The sequence below is a fragment of the Lissotriton vulgaris genome, chromosome 9 (assembly GCF_964263255.1).
Source record: "Lissotriton vulgaris chromosome 9, aLisVul1.2, whole genome shotgun sequence".
NCBI lineage: Eukaryota > Metazoa > Chordata > Amphibia > Caudata > Salamandridae > Lissotriton > Lissotriton vulgaris.
This window is the reverse complement of record NC_141697.1, coordinates 881,668,595-881,681,642: the sequence shown is the minus strand read 5'-3', so window position 1 is coordinate 881,681,642 and position 13,048 is coordinate 881,668,595. Positions and strand designations below refer to the sequence as shown.

The 13,048-nt window shown below is 44.3% G+C and overlaps 1 protein-coding gene across 1 annotated transcript in view; it reads right to left on the bottom strand.

Annotated features, from left to right (window-relative positions):
• The window catches only part of TMEM91 (transmembrane protein 91), a 266,695-nt gene extending 254,383 nt beyond the window's left edge, over nucleotides 1-12,312 (bottom strand). The window contains exon 1 of the mRNA XM_086936788.1: nucleotides 12,183-12,312. The gene's annotated coding sequence lies outside the window, so the exon portion shown is untranslated. The remainder of the gene's footprint in view (nucleotides 1-12,182) is intronic.
• Between the last annotated feature and the right edge of the window lie 736 nt (nucleotides 12,313-13,048).

Genomic DNA, 13,048 nt, shown 5'->3' with positions numbered 1-13,048 from the left:
ATTTTTTTCTCAGCTTCAGGAAAATTCAAAACAGTGTCTGGCTCCCCTTTGGTGTGCAGACACACATGCCTGTGTCCCAGTGAGAAGCTTGGATTTTTTTTCTTGGCTTCAGAAATATCCAAATTGTCCCTGACACCTTGCTGGGGAGCAGACACACTCGTCCGTGTTCCAAAAAGAAGCTGAATGTTGTTTCAATTTCTTCTTCATCTCAGGATAAATTTAGTCTGTACCTGGCTTGCCAAGGTGGTGCAGACCTACACACTACTGTGCCCAGACAAGGAGCCCAGATACTGTTTGCATTTTCCCCTAACATTAGCAATCCAAATATCTCCTGGCTTCTCGCTGGGGCACAGACAGGCACACAGGTCTGCTCCCCAGTCTAGTTCCTAGAGAAGAGCCTGGCCCCTGTTTCAATTTTTTATGAAGCTAAGAAAAAGTCCAAAGAGCACCTAGTTTGGAAAAATCCAGTCTGGGCGTGTCTTTAGGGGTACTGGAAATGTACTTTATGTTTCACCATGTTGTCTGGGGCCAGTCCCCTCTGCAACAATCCGAGGAGACTGGTCAGACTGGCCTCCGCTTGAGTGTATGACTAATAAATCATTTTGGTTTGTATTGTCTACTGTCTGTCCGACTCTTCATTTGTATGGAATGCTAAGAGATGGTCGCGAGTGACCCAGGTGGCCCTAATCGGGTAACTTCCTTCAATGGTTTTAGCTTACCCATAAATTGTGTGCTATCTCATGGAAAGGCAAAAAATTGCCCAAACTTTACTTTTGACAGGGCTAACACAATCTAATTTCTTTAGGTCTAATTTTGTAGGCACGCTTTTAAAGAAATTTTAATGCTCAATTGACCATTTTTTCCTGGAAATATAAGCTTTGCTCATCACAAAAACTCTGGGAGGAGTACAAAAGAGGAGAGGTATTGGTCAACAAAATGCTTGTCAGTTCTTTATAGAACGTAAAGAGTTCCTGTGTGGACTCCCTGTCTAATATATTTTCTTAGCAGCCACTGTTATCTTTTTATACCAATAACAAAGTCAACTTATTTTGCACTTTAAGTGAAGTAAGTGCATCTAACATTAATGGTATTTGATGCCAAACTCTTCTAAGGGTGTTGCTGGACACGCTCTAAAATCAGGAGAACTATAAATAGAGGAATAAAGGATTCCCAACTCATCTTTGGAGATTGCTTTCATGTTCATAGTTTGTATTTTTCAATGCCTGTTGGTTGCACATGAATCTAAAGAGGGAGCACTAAACTCTCTGACTAACTTATCTTCAAGATCATGATGAAGGAACTATACATTCAATAACATAACAGAGCATACAACACAAGTTAACAAATCGCACAGGGTAGCCTAACACGCCAAGCAAATCACATACTTTAAGATAAAAGCATTAGCAATGCAGTTTTAGGTCACAGCTTAACAAATTTAGAAATAACGTACTCAGCAAAAAGTGGACTGAACTTAGAAATAGAGGGAACCCTAACAAGCAGTTATCAAGCAGACACAGATGTTGATGAAAAAAATCAAGTTGATTTCCTGTTATGCTTTAATTAAAATGCACAAAAGTTCGGAAAGGAGGTGTGAGGGTCACCAACTAAGCCTAACTTCCACCTCAATGCATTTTCTAAGGATGTCCTGTTTGACGATATATATGGTGTAATTAATGACTTTGCCAGAGAATATCAACATCTCGACCTGGTTCCTTAAATAAGCACACTGTATCTGCCACCAGCTATAGGCCAGCTATTTAGAATTCCTTGCAAACATGATCACTATTAACAGCTCTGGTCATCTCCTGGACTCACCTCAGTACCATCCAAAAAGACAAAGACATACAGGATCAGAATTTCAAGGACAGGCACCAATGTCTTTGCCAAAAGGAACCTGGGTGCTTTTTCTTTTTTTAAAGTTTTCAGTTTTGAAAAGGTTCAGGGAGAGTTGGCAGTGGTAACTTGGACCACTGACTACACTGCCCAAAGTTGCTACTCTGACTACCAAAGGGGAAGGTGCTCAAAGGTGACTGCTTCAGGTTTGTGAATCAGTTACCACCCCATGTTTGGAGTCAGTAGCCATTCAATAGTTTGCAACCAGAACTACTGTTGCAAAGCATTGATGCGTATGGTACCAATTCGCCATTTTAATGAACGCCAAAAACAGGCACCCTCCAAATTGTGAATTGGTGTCTATTTCTAAATCCATTTTAGGTATCTTTAGAACTTTACCAACTTATAAAATTGATTTAACAAATGAGAAAAGGGGATTTTGCTGATTGAGATGTTGGAAATCACAGAGTTTTTCAACTGCAAAATCCTCTAGTTCATCTGGCAAACTGTTCCGAATACATAAATTGCAAATGACATCAGCAACAACTTGGTTACTAACAAATATAGTCTCAGCTCGCCATTTACATTCAATAACCCAGCACAGTACAAGGCATGGTATGGCATACTATTGATCGTGATTTAAAGCTGTATTTCTGCATTTATCCCATTTGTATGTATGATTTTACCTTTTGGCCACTTTAGCACCTTTACTTTGGCCTTCTAAGACAGTTGAAACTTTATGTGATTTTTTTTAAAGTACCGTACCATGCACATTACCTACTTTATGGACTTAATGTTTATAGTTTTTAATTACTTTGCCAACTCCCATTGTAATCTAGCTACCAAAAACTTATTTTGTGCTATTTTTTTTATTTTTATTAATTGCATTCTTTTCATAGGTTACTTTGAACAACCCCTCATGAGCGAGGAATCCTCATAAGTTGCACAATGAAAAATTGTAATTTTACTAGATCGAGTGTTAAATTAAATGAATAAATGTCATATCTATATAGTAAGTAAGCAAGTAAGTGGTTTATAAAGCGCTCAATTGCCGAGGCGTCTTGGAGCTGGATAGCAGAGATATGAGAAGAACCCAAGTAAGGGCAGGTTGTTACTGAGTCGGAAAGAGACAGGTTTTCAATAAGGCCTGCAATTGTGTATGGACAGGTTGGGATCTAATGTTCAGAGGCAAATTGTTCCACAGCTTGGGAGCTAGATGGGAGAGGCATCTGCCTCCCCATTTTGCCTTCTTGATTTTCGGGACGTTAACCAGTGCTTGATTTACTGATCTCAGAGAGCGTCCGGGGGTGTACCATTGGAATAGTTTAAGATATTCTGTTGGTCCACCTCCCTACAGGGTTTTATGAACTAGATTAGTGCCTTGAATTCAATCTGCTCCTTGACTGGAAGCCAGTGAAGTTTCCTAATAGTCCCAGGTATATGATTATATTTAGGGATGTTCAGTAGGGTTCGAGCAGCGGCGTTCTGCAAGGATTGCAATTTGATTAATTGCTGTTTATCCATACCTAGGTAGAGGGAGTTGCAGTAGTCAATCTGAGATAGCACGAGTGCTACCACAACCATTTTCCTTAACTCCATCGGGAGAAACAGGAAGATATTCCACAGTATCTTTAGAGTGAAGTAGTAGGTTGAGGTTACCTGGTTTATCTGTTCCACAAAACGGAGCTGATTGTCACACACAACGCCCAGCTTTCTCATTTTGGTCACTGGCAACAACAGACAGACTCCTGCCACTGTCGTCCACCAGGCAGAATTCCAAATGGGAGTACCAGTGCCAAACTCCATAACCTCCGTCTTCTGGGTGTTTAGTTTCAGATAGTTTAGGTGCATCCATTGTATGATGTGATCAAGACAGCTATGGAACCTAGCCAACGGCACGTCTTCCCTGGAGGATATGGAAATTATGATTTGTGTATCGTCGGCGTACCATACAAGTGAGAAACTGTGGTCTTTGACTAGTTTGGCCAGCAGAGTCACATATATGTTGAATAATGTGGGTGAGAGCGCCGCCCCTTTGGAACTCCACAGGGGAGGTAAAATGTGTCCAACTTAAGGTTACCCCAGCAGACCTTGTGCTCTCTCCCTGTCAGGAAGGAAGTGAGGAGGGCAAGAGTGGTGTCCCGAATCCCAATTGCCTTCAGCCGTTGCGTGAGAACTGAGTGATTCACCATGTTGAACGTGGCAGATAGGTTAAGTAGGATCAGGACAGCCCTGCCACCTCTGACAATTTGCCATCGGACTTCCTCCATCGCCATGACTAATGCAGACTCAGTAAAATGGCGGGAACGGAAGCCATGTTGAATACTGTCAAGTAGATTATTGGAGTCCAGGTAATCGTTTAGATCTGTGTTTATGGCTTTCTCCAGAACCTTGGCTGCCAAAGGAAGGCAGGAGATAGGTCGGTAGCTAGTAACGTCACATGGGTCCAGGGAGGAATAGGACAAATTACAACGCATACCTTTACAACACAGGTTTTTACATCGCAACATACATTACAAAGCATGATTTTCAAACGTATGGCATCACAATGCATTTTTAAAAACTACATTTACAATGCATTCCAACACAAAGCATACCATTACAAGGCATACCATTACAAAGCATAATACTTTAAGGGCAACAGTAGGGTAAGTATTGGATAGTCTAGAGGTAAAAATTAATATTCCCACTCCAGTGAGTGCAACAGCAGGGTAAGTGTTGGATAGTGTAGGGGTAAAAAATACTATTTCCACTCCAGTGAGTGCAACAATAGGGTAAGTGTTGGATAGCGTAGGGATAAAAATTACTATTCCCCATTACTTACCTTATAATGTGTTGTAATGGCATGCGTTGTAGTGACATGCATTGTAATGGCATGTGTTGTAGTGGCATCTGTTGTAATGGCTATGCTGTAATGGCATGCGATGTAAAGGCAATTGTGTTGTAATGACTGCATTGTAAATGTAGTGTGTTGTAATGACTGCGTTGGAATGGTTGTTTCCCTCCAGGGAGGGTTTCTTTAGAATAGGTGTGATGCAGGCCTCCTTCCATGCTAATGGGACAACCCCTGACCTCATGATAATGTTTAAGAAGGGTGCGAGTAGTGAGCTGCTTTGTTTCAAGACACCATGGATGATGGCTGGTGGGCACGGATCACCCAGAGAGCCTGACTTGATGGCCAATAGTATGTCAGGCATTTCATACAGCACAAAAGTTACACGGCACATTAAATAAGGACAACTCACCACATTAGGGTTCATCGACACGCCTTGTAGTTAACACCCACTTCTAATTAATTCCATTTACAGTCAAGGAGATTACTGCCCAACCTTTAGCAATTGACTTCGCTTAGTATGTAAACATCCTCAATCTGATATTTGTGCATTAGGTGACATTCACCTTACATGTCACAAACATACCTGGAGAGACTGACGTCAGACCCCAGGTTAACACTGAGGTGATGTGAAAGCAGAGGAAAGTCAGATCTATCGGAGAGTCACAGGCAGTAATCAACCACATTTGTGTGTGCTGTAGACTGCTACAGTGAGGCAGCTATATCTGTCTACAACATGGGTACTCACAAACATGTTCCCAAGGGCCACAAACGTTGGCCTATTATCTGACCAAGGGCTGCATTGATGCCAGCATGGCGGGGGGATGCAGTTTTGAGGCAACATGGCTCTGAAAGTAAAGGTATACCTAGAGTTAAGTGGTGCAAGACAACCTTGTCATTTCCTTTCTTTAACTTCAATTAACCTTTCAACAAAAGCTTGCCTGTATATTTAACATTTTTTAATGTTAGTTCCGAATAAAGTGAACAGCAGCCCAGTGCTACTGTTGTACAGGGACTGCATGTAAAGGTCAGGAGGGCTGCATACCCCTCCCTTCCCCAGGCTATACTTAGAGTATCACTGGTCTAAAACCTTTTAGGTCACATCAAAGACAGGCATGCACTCTGTGTTTCGCATCACAGGGACAGAAGAGGCAGACTACAGCCTGCCATGTCTAAGAATCTTGATACCCGTTTATTAGAAGGACAGCAGACCATATACCAGAAGACTCTGAAAAGGGCAGTGTATTGCATGGACAGAGGCATATGCTTACAGAAAGCCATGTCCAATGCTTACTTTTTATAAGAAAGTGCTGGCGGGGAACATCCTTTTCAACGCGGATTTTACTCCTTAGTACTTTTAGAACGCGTCCGTTCCAACGCAAGTCGTAACCACGACTTGCGCTGGAGGGCGCTAGAGGATAAAGAATAGTATATTTACTATTCCAACACCTTCCCTAGTATCCACGGGGACTGGTGTTAGAATAGTAAACTATACTATTCACTATCAGCGCCCCCCAACGCAAGTCGTTGTAACGACTTGCGTTGTTAAAGACGCGTTGTAAAAGCACGCGTTGTGACGGTACGCGTCGTACCGTCATACATCCGTGCTGGTGCCTGAAGCTCTGGCGAGAAGTCTGTGGCCATTGCAATTAAATGTCTACACGCAGCATACCAAGACTGGAAGTCTTAAATCCACCTAATATGTCTATTATCCACCACCAGATACTTTTTGCTGCATGTATCTCTCACTTGCAGTTGCCCATTTTCTCCCTTTGTGACATTTTTTCTGTCTTTCTCTTCCTTTGTCTATGCGATTTGTGTATTTTTACCTCACTTGCTTTCTGGAAATATCTGATGCAGGAAAATAATTTCCAGTCCCCCAAAAATAGTGCTGGTGGGCTCCGGCACAAATTCAGCACTGGTCATGTCTCTAGGGTGCCAACAGGAAATGTAGTGTATATCAAGTGATACAGGTCTCTGCAGGTGGTCATGTCCCTAGGACATAGGGATTGTGTGCGTCTATCACAAGAACAGGAGTGTCTGCAGCCTGCCAACTGCCAGTGGGAATTGGCAGGGATAGTGCCTTGTAGATAATAGGCAGCGGCAGCACTCAACATTTTGAACAGGTGGAGTGCTTCCGCTGGAATTGTGCAGCGTCTAGCATGGGCATTCAAAACGTTTTCAAACACGTTGGTGTATGTGTGCCTGCCTAGAGAATAGTTACTAAGGCTGTAGCTGGGCTGCTCCAAATAACAACAATGGCCTACTAGGCTGTACTGCCTGTCAAAACATGGGAAACTAAAGAATCAATGTAAACAGTAGGCAGGACATTCGGGATGGTGATGTGTATAATGGCTTAGGTGAGAAAGGTGTCACAACTCTCACATTCACATTCACATTTATCCACCTATGCATTCCTCTCAGTGACTGAAAAAAACAGCTCCAGAGATCATTCTTTAATGCACATGTCAATTATGCCCTAGCTGTATATATTCTGAACTTGCTGCCTCCCATGAGAGAGGAAAGTTTGCTTTACTACTACCATACTGTGGTAAGCACAGCTTGCACTGCGGCTGCCTGATTTGTGCATGTTCTGTGATGGCAAAAGCGTGCACTGCTGCTGTTCTAGTTGTGCCTGTCCTCTGTAGATGAGAAGCTTGCACTGTTTCTGTACACAGTGTGCCAGTTCTGTAAAGAGGGGTCTATCCACTACTGTTGCCCCATCTAATATGCAAAGCAAACATTGAATGCACTTGTATAACATACCTTCTGAACTTAGTACTGTTTCACAATACCTGATGGGAGATTCCCAGACCTACAGTAATGTGGAAGGTGACTAATCCCACAGGTTCAATAAGCAGGGTCCAATACTTGACTCTCCTTTTTTTATGAAAGTATGATAATTCCATAAGGGTTTTGCTGTTTCTCTATGTTTATGCATACAGAGAACATACACTATTCCTTTAAGTCCTCTCTCTTTAGTGTTTTAGCTACCGGTGTTGTACTTATCCTGTATTTGTGCGAGAATCAAGTGACATTACGCCGGCTACTGCCACTTGTCCTTTACTTGCTGTTTGTGTCAGGGCCGGTCCTAGGCATGGGCGGTATGGGCAGCTGCCCAGGGCCTCGCGCTCAGGGGGGCCCCTGCCGGCCCAGCTGCCCAGGGCCTCGCGCTCAGGGGGGCCCCTGCCGGCCCCGCAGAGTAGGGAAAAGCGCACTCGCGCAGGCAGTAAGGCACTTAGAGGGGCCTCACATCTTCCCTTTCGCCCGGGGCCTCAGAAGGCCTCAGAAGGCCTAGGACCGGCTCTGGTTTGTGTTAGGGAACATTGTGCTGCTGATGTCCACATTGTAACTTTGTTGTGTTGTTAAGCTTAATATAAAACTTTCCACTAGACAAAATACAAAACAATGTGTGTTGCCACTGCTTGCTTTAATGTGTGATGTGAATGAAAGAGGTAACCCTCACAAAATATGTGAATAAAGTAACATTTCAGATTTAAATGTGAAACAAGTAGTTTTTCAAATGGCCTATGTCACTTTGTAACACTTTAAAACACAGCTGACAAAAGGCTCCATCTCATGTTTAAGAAATGTGACCGGTTCTGGCATTTCAGCCAATAGCACTTTGTTTGTTGGGGTTTTCAGTAAGCGATGACACTGTTAAAAGCAGAACTATTTGCTTCACAATGCAACATGATGTTGGCTGAAAATCCAGGAACAGATGATGTTAATATGTCATAGTGCCACTTGGCAGAACTATGAGATGCAAAATAAAATTACGTTTCTGACCTTCTGCCAGTTTCTTGTTAGCAATAATGGGTTAAGGAGCCAAGTGGCTGATAGGGCAGAAATAGTCTTTCAAACAGATGCCAGCATTTCACTTCTGATTGACGAACATTCACGCTCCTTGGAAAAACAAACAGCATACTAAAAGCTTGCTACCACGGTGCAAGCAGCAGCTGAATGTGTGGGAAGAGGCACTGGGAAAGGAAAAACAACTTGCTGATGTCCTCGTCCCTCTTCGTGTGTCTGTTCTCCATCAAGAGGCTGGTGGGATTCAGGTGGAGCCCCTGAAACATCACTGTGATGCACCAAACCTTGAACAGATGCAGAACACACTGCAGACTCTGCCCTGCGAGGACCTCCAGCGAAATTAGGGACAGCAGTGAGTCTGCAGCCTGTCTTCTTCCAGAAGACAGTGATATCTGTTTATTGCAGATACACACTGCCACATATGGGAAAACCGAAAGGCCCTAAAAGGTACAATGTGTTGTGCAGCACAGGGACAGGGTTGCCAGTATCAAGTAAGTTGTGTTCCAGAGGACACCTAGAAGGACTTTATGGTGTATATCGAAGAGATTGGAGAGTCAATTTACAATCTGCCATTTTATGTGTGTTCGAAGAGATCGAAAGGGGCAGTGGGTTGTACATTATGCTGGCGGATGAGGATGTCTACACCTTGCCATGACACAGAGGACACAGAGAGGCTGTTGTCTATCAGGCTAAAATTGGGACGTGGGTGTCTATCTACAGCCTACTATGTACCAGGCGGCTTCAAAGAGGACTGAGTGTTGTGTATCAGAAGGACAGTCGCCTATTTATCGAGACTGCCTTACACATGAGGACACTGAGGGGGACGGTTGTCTATCAGGTTAAAATAGGGACAGGGTTGTCCAGCTACAGCCTACTATGTACCAGGCAGCTCCAAAGGGGAGTGTTTGTTGTGTATCAGAAGGGATGTCGCCTATTTATCTAGACTGCCTTACACAAGAGGACACAGAATGGGCCCAGGTGTCGCCTGCGGGGCTGATATCTGCACGTCGGATGGACATGAGCGTCAGTCTACAGCCTTCTATGTACGAGAGGAGGAGTAAAGGGGGTCTGTGTTGTTTAACAGAGGTCAGTAGCCTATCCTACAACTGCTTTGCTCAGGGGGCACAGAGGGGGTCCTGGTGTTCCCTATTGGAGTGATATCTTTATATTAGGGGATCAGGAGTGTGAGCTGTATATCATAGGGACAAAGGAGTGCTTGCAGCCTTGAGTGTCCAATAGGACAACAATATTTCTATATGGCAGAGACAGGGCAGTTTTCTTACCCCATCAATGACATGTAAACAAGGTCAGAGGCTAACAAACATTCCACAGGCACTTGTCAGATTACCAAAACTCATGAGGCATTAACAGGCGCCATGGATGGAACATCAAAGGGTCAGGTAAAAAAGTGTCAGTGATCTATGGTTGCCAAGCATGGGCACCAGTGGTTCAATGAGTACCCAAAAGATCAGCAGTGCAGGGACAGTTGCCCATCGACCACTGGGGAGAGGAGTGTCATAAACAACAGAATATTCTAAATCAGAAAAGGTGACATCAGACTCAGAGATTTCTATCTGTAACCCATCAGTTTTATGACCCAGTAACTGTTGTATGTTTTGTCGTAGACAGAGGGGATCAAACCTATAGCCTAATTTAACCATAAACACGGGGTTGCGAGCCATAAATATCTGTGAGTGGTGTACCTGCCTACAGCACGTTACCCTAAACCAGATAATGAAGGACATATATCACAAAGATTTCTCTCCATAAACTCACCGTAGAATAGTCCAGAAACTGTGGCATGTGTATGAGAGGAACATGTGCTTACATAACTTAATCCGGGGTCCCCTAGCCATATATTCCAGTGAGAGGTGTGTCTGTCTATAGGGAATTACAATAAAGCAGGGGTTATGGGACATATATCACAGGGAAAGGGTGCTCTATCTGTAAACTAACTTCACGATAAAGTACCTTGCATCATAAGGTCAGTGATTACACTTATATCCCAACATTTTCATAAACCAAGAACTATCAATAATTTGTCTCTGCAAGATGTATGTCTGTCTGCACACATTACCATAAATCAGTGACTGTAGGGTGAACATCAGAGAGGCTTCTGTTTATATTAAAACATTAACAGTGACTGTTGATTGTGCATTACAAAGAGAGGGGTTTTCCCTTAGCCCAGCATTACAGTGAACAAGGGACTGTCAAATATTTATCACTGTTACTGCTGTTCGACTGTTCAATGCATCAAGGTGTGCAGGACATACATCAAATGGAATATCTTTCTATTAATACCTCAATAACAGCTATGTGTGCATTCTACAGAAAGGCATCTACATCCATAGCCCCAGGGCTTTAAGTGGGATCAAAAGAGTGTGGGGACTCTAAAAGGGGCGTGGCCAATTTAATTAAGGGAGTGGCTTAAAATATGTAATCTAAAAATCTGAGTTTAGCATAGTGTACCGCCCGATTTGTATTTTGCTGTTTCTGTCATTGCACCCAGATATATGATACAAGTACCATCATACCTACAGCAAGTCAAGACTATTGGCTTTGTCAATAGTTGTTAGTTGCATAAGATAAATTAGCAGCAACTATGGCTCATTAATTATATTGAAAAAGCTTCCATTTAAAGCCCTGGTGACACCACGACAATGTTGCTGCTCTTGAGTTTCAAAAAGGAAATCCAGAGAGAAAATGACTCCCTTTAAAGGATTTCCCTTCCACTACAACACTCACCTGGCATGACGTCATGCCGTCACTTCTCCACAAGTGAGAAGTGAGCAGTGTGAGCAGCGCACATCGATGTGCTTGCTGTCATTGCAGTCCGCCTGTGTTATTGCACAAAACAGAGCCCGATAAAAACCCGTTTCGAGGACCCCTTAAAAAAAACTGCCGATGCTCAGCACCGGTGAAACCCGGCCGACTTAAAGCCCTGCATAGCCCCATTATTAACATAAATCGGGGGCAGTGAGGCGTATATCAAGAGGACATGAGAGTCGAGATGCCCAATACTTCAATAAACCGGTCACACCATCCATTGTCCAACATTACCATAAACCAGGGACCATGGACCCGTTTCACAGAGACCAGCGTGATCTAATAAACAAGCACATGACTGCACATCTCAGCTGCAAGTGCCTCCTTCTGCTGCCAAACACCGCCACAAAGTGGAGACCGATGAACGAATATCACGAATATCACAGGGAGAGATGTGTCAGGTACAGGAAGCCGTAAGAACACAGCCGCAGCTACCCACTACATGCTGTGTGTCAGAGTACGGAATACTGCCTTAAAAGCGAGTACATCAGACACAGGCTGAGGAGGGCAGTGCAGGCAGCATTTCAGCTGTTAACCTGAAGAACGTCACCAGCAACGTGGAGTGAAGGAGGCAAGAGCTAGCAAGGGGAATACACTACAAAACAACGTGTTCAAATTACTTCAGTGCAAGCGTGATATAAAGGGTGGGGATGCTGTCCAAGGTACTTGCAGAGTGCAAACAGGGCACCTTAGCTGCCAATTATAGGCACAATTCATTTCCTAACAACTAACAACACACTCAAAACAATCTCAAATCAGCAACCTCGAGGAACCCGACCTCACATGAAAAGGGCAAAACTTTCCCTTGCGTGGCCACACAATAGGGAAGGGGTACCCTGTTTAGCTTTCTGGATACATTGTCCCCGCTCACACTCACCTGTCCTCACGCACAAACGACCCTGAATACCCGCTGTCTATCTTCTCGGCGCCTCCCACTCAACTTCCAGCGCTCACTTTCCCCTCGACAGAGCTGCTCCTCCGCCTGCACCGTTCCGTTCCACCAGAGTGGGGGGGGGGGGGGGGGGGGGGGGGGGGGGGGGGGGGCTTGCTTCTTCCCTCGCCTGGGGCACAGCCGCCCGTCATCTAATTCCAAGTGACTGGCGGGGGTCTCCTCTGTGGCCAGCTGAGTTTACGTGTCTGTCTGGCAGCGCTAGGTTTTGCTGCTGGAAGTCCCGCTGGTCCTAAACGACTGGTTTTACTCCCTCCCACCTCCTCCTCTCTCATCCCGAGCCCCAGCGAGGAAGCGACAGCGCGAGGGCGGCAGCCCCCACCCGGGGACAGTCTGCGCTGTCTCTGCCGTGGAATATCCGTCTGCTGCCAGCAACAATAGCAAGAGCTCAGAGACCAGTGTGGAAAGACCCAATATGACGACCATGGCCGTGACTTATTGTCTCTATCAAGAAACATAAGCACTGTACAAAAAGCACGGCACAGCGACTGTGCAATAGCTCAAAGCATACCATAAGAATGGGTATATTCATGTAAACAAAGTTGCCCAACAGCCGGTGTCCGTATGTCGCGTGCTACACTATCAGCCAGTTCTGGCCTTTTTAGCTGAAGGTGCCACACGTCACACGAGGTATTTTGGCAGCTATATATTGCGGCCGTTCTTTGGAAATAATGAAACACTGCATTTTTTTGAGTGCACAATGCAAAACCTTTAACATTTTAGGGACTTTATGTCAAGGATTGTACGTTTGCCAGAACTGGTCTTTTAAGACACTGAGTGTTGGGATTTTAAAG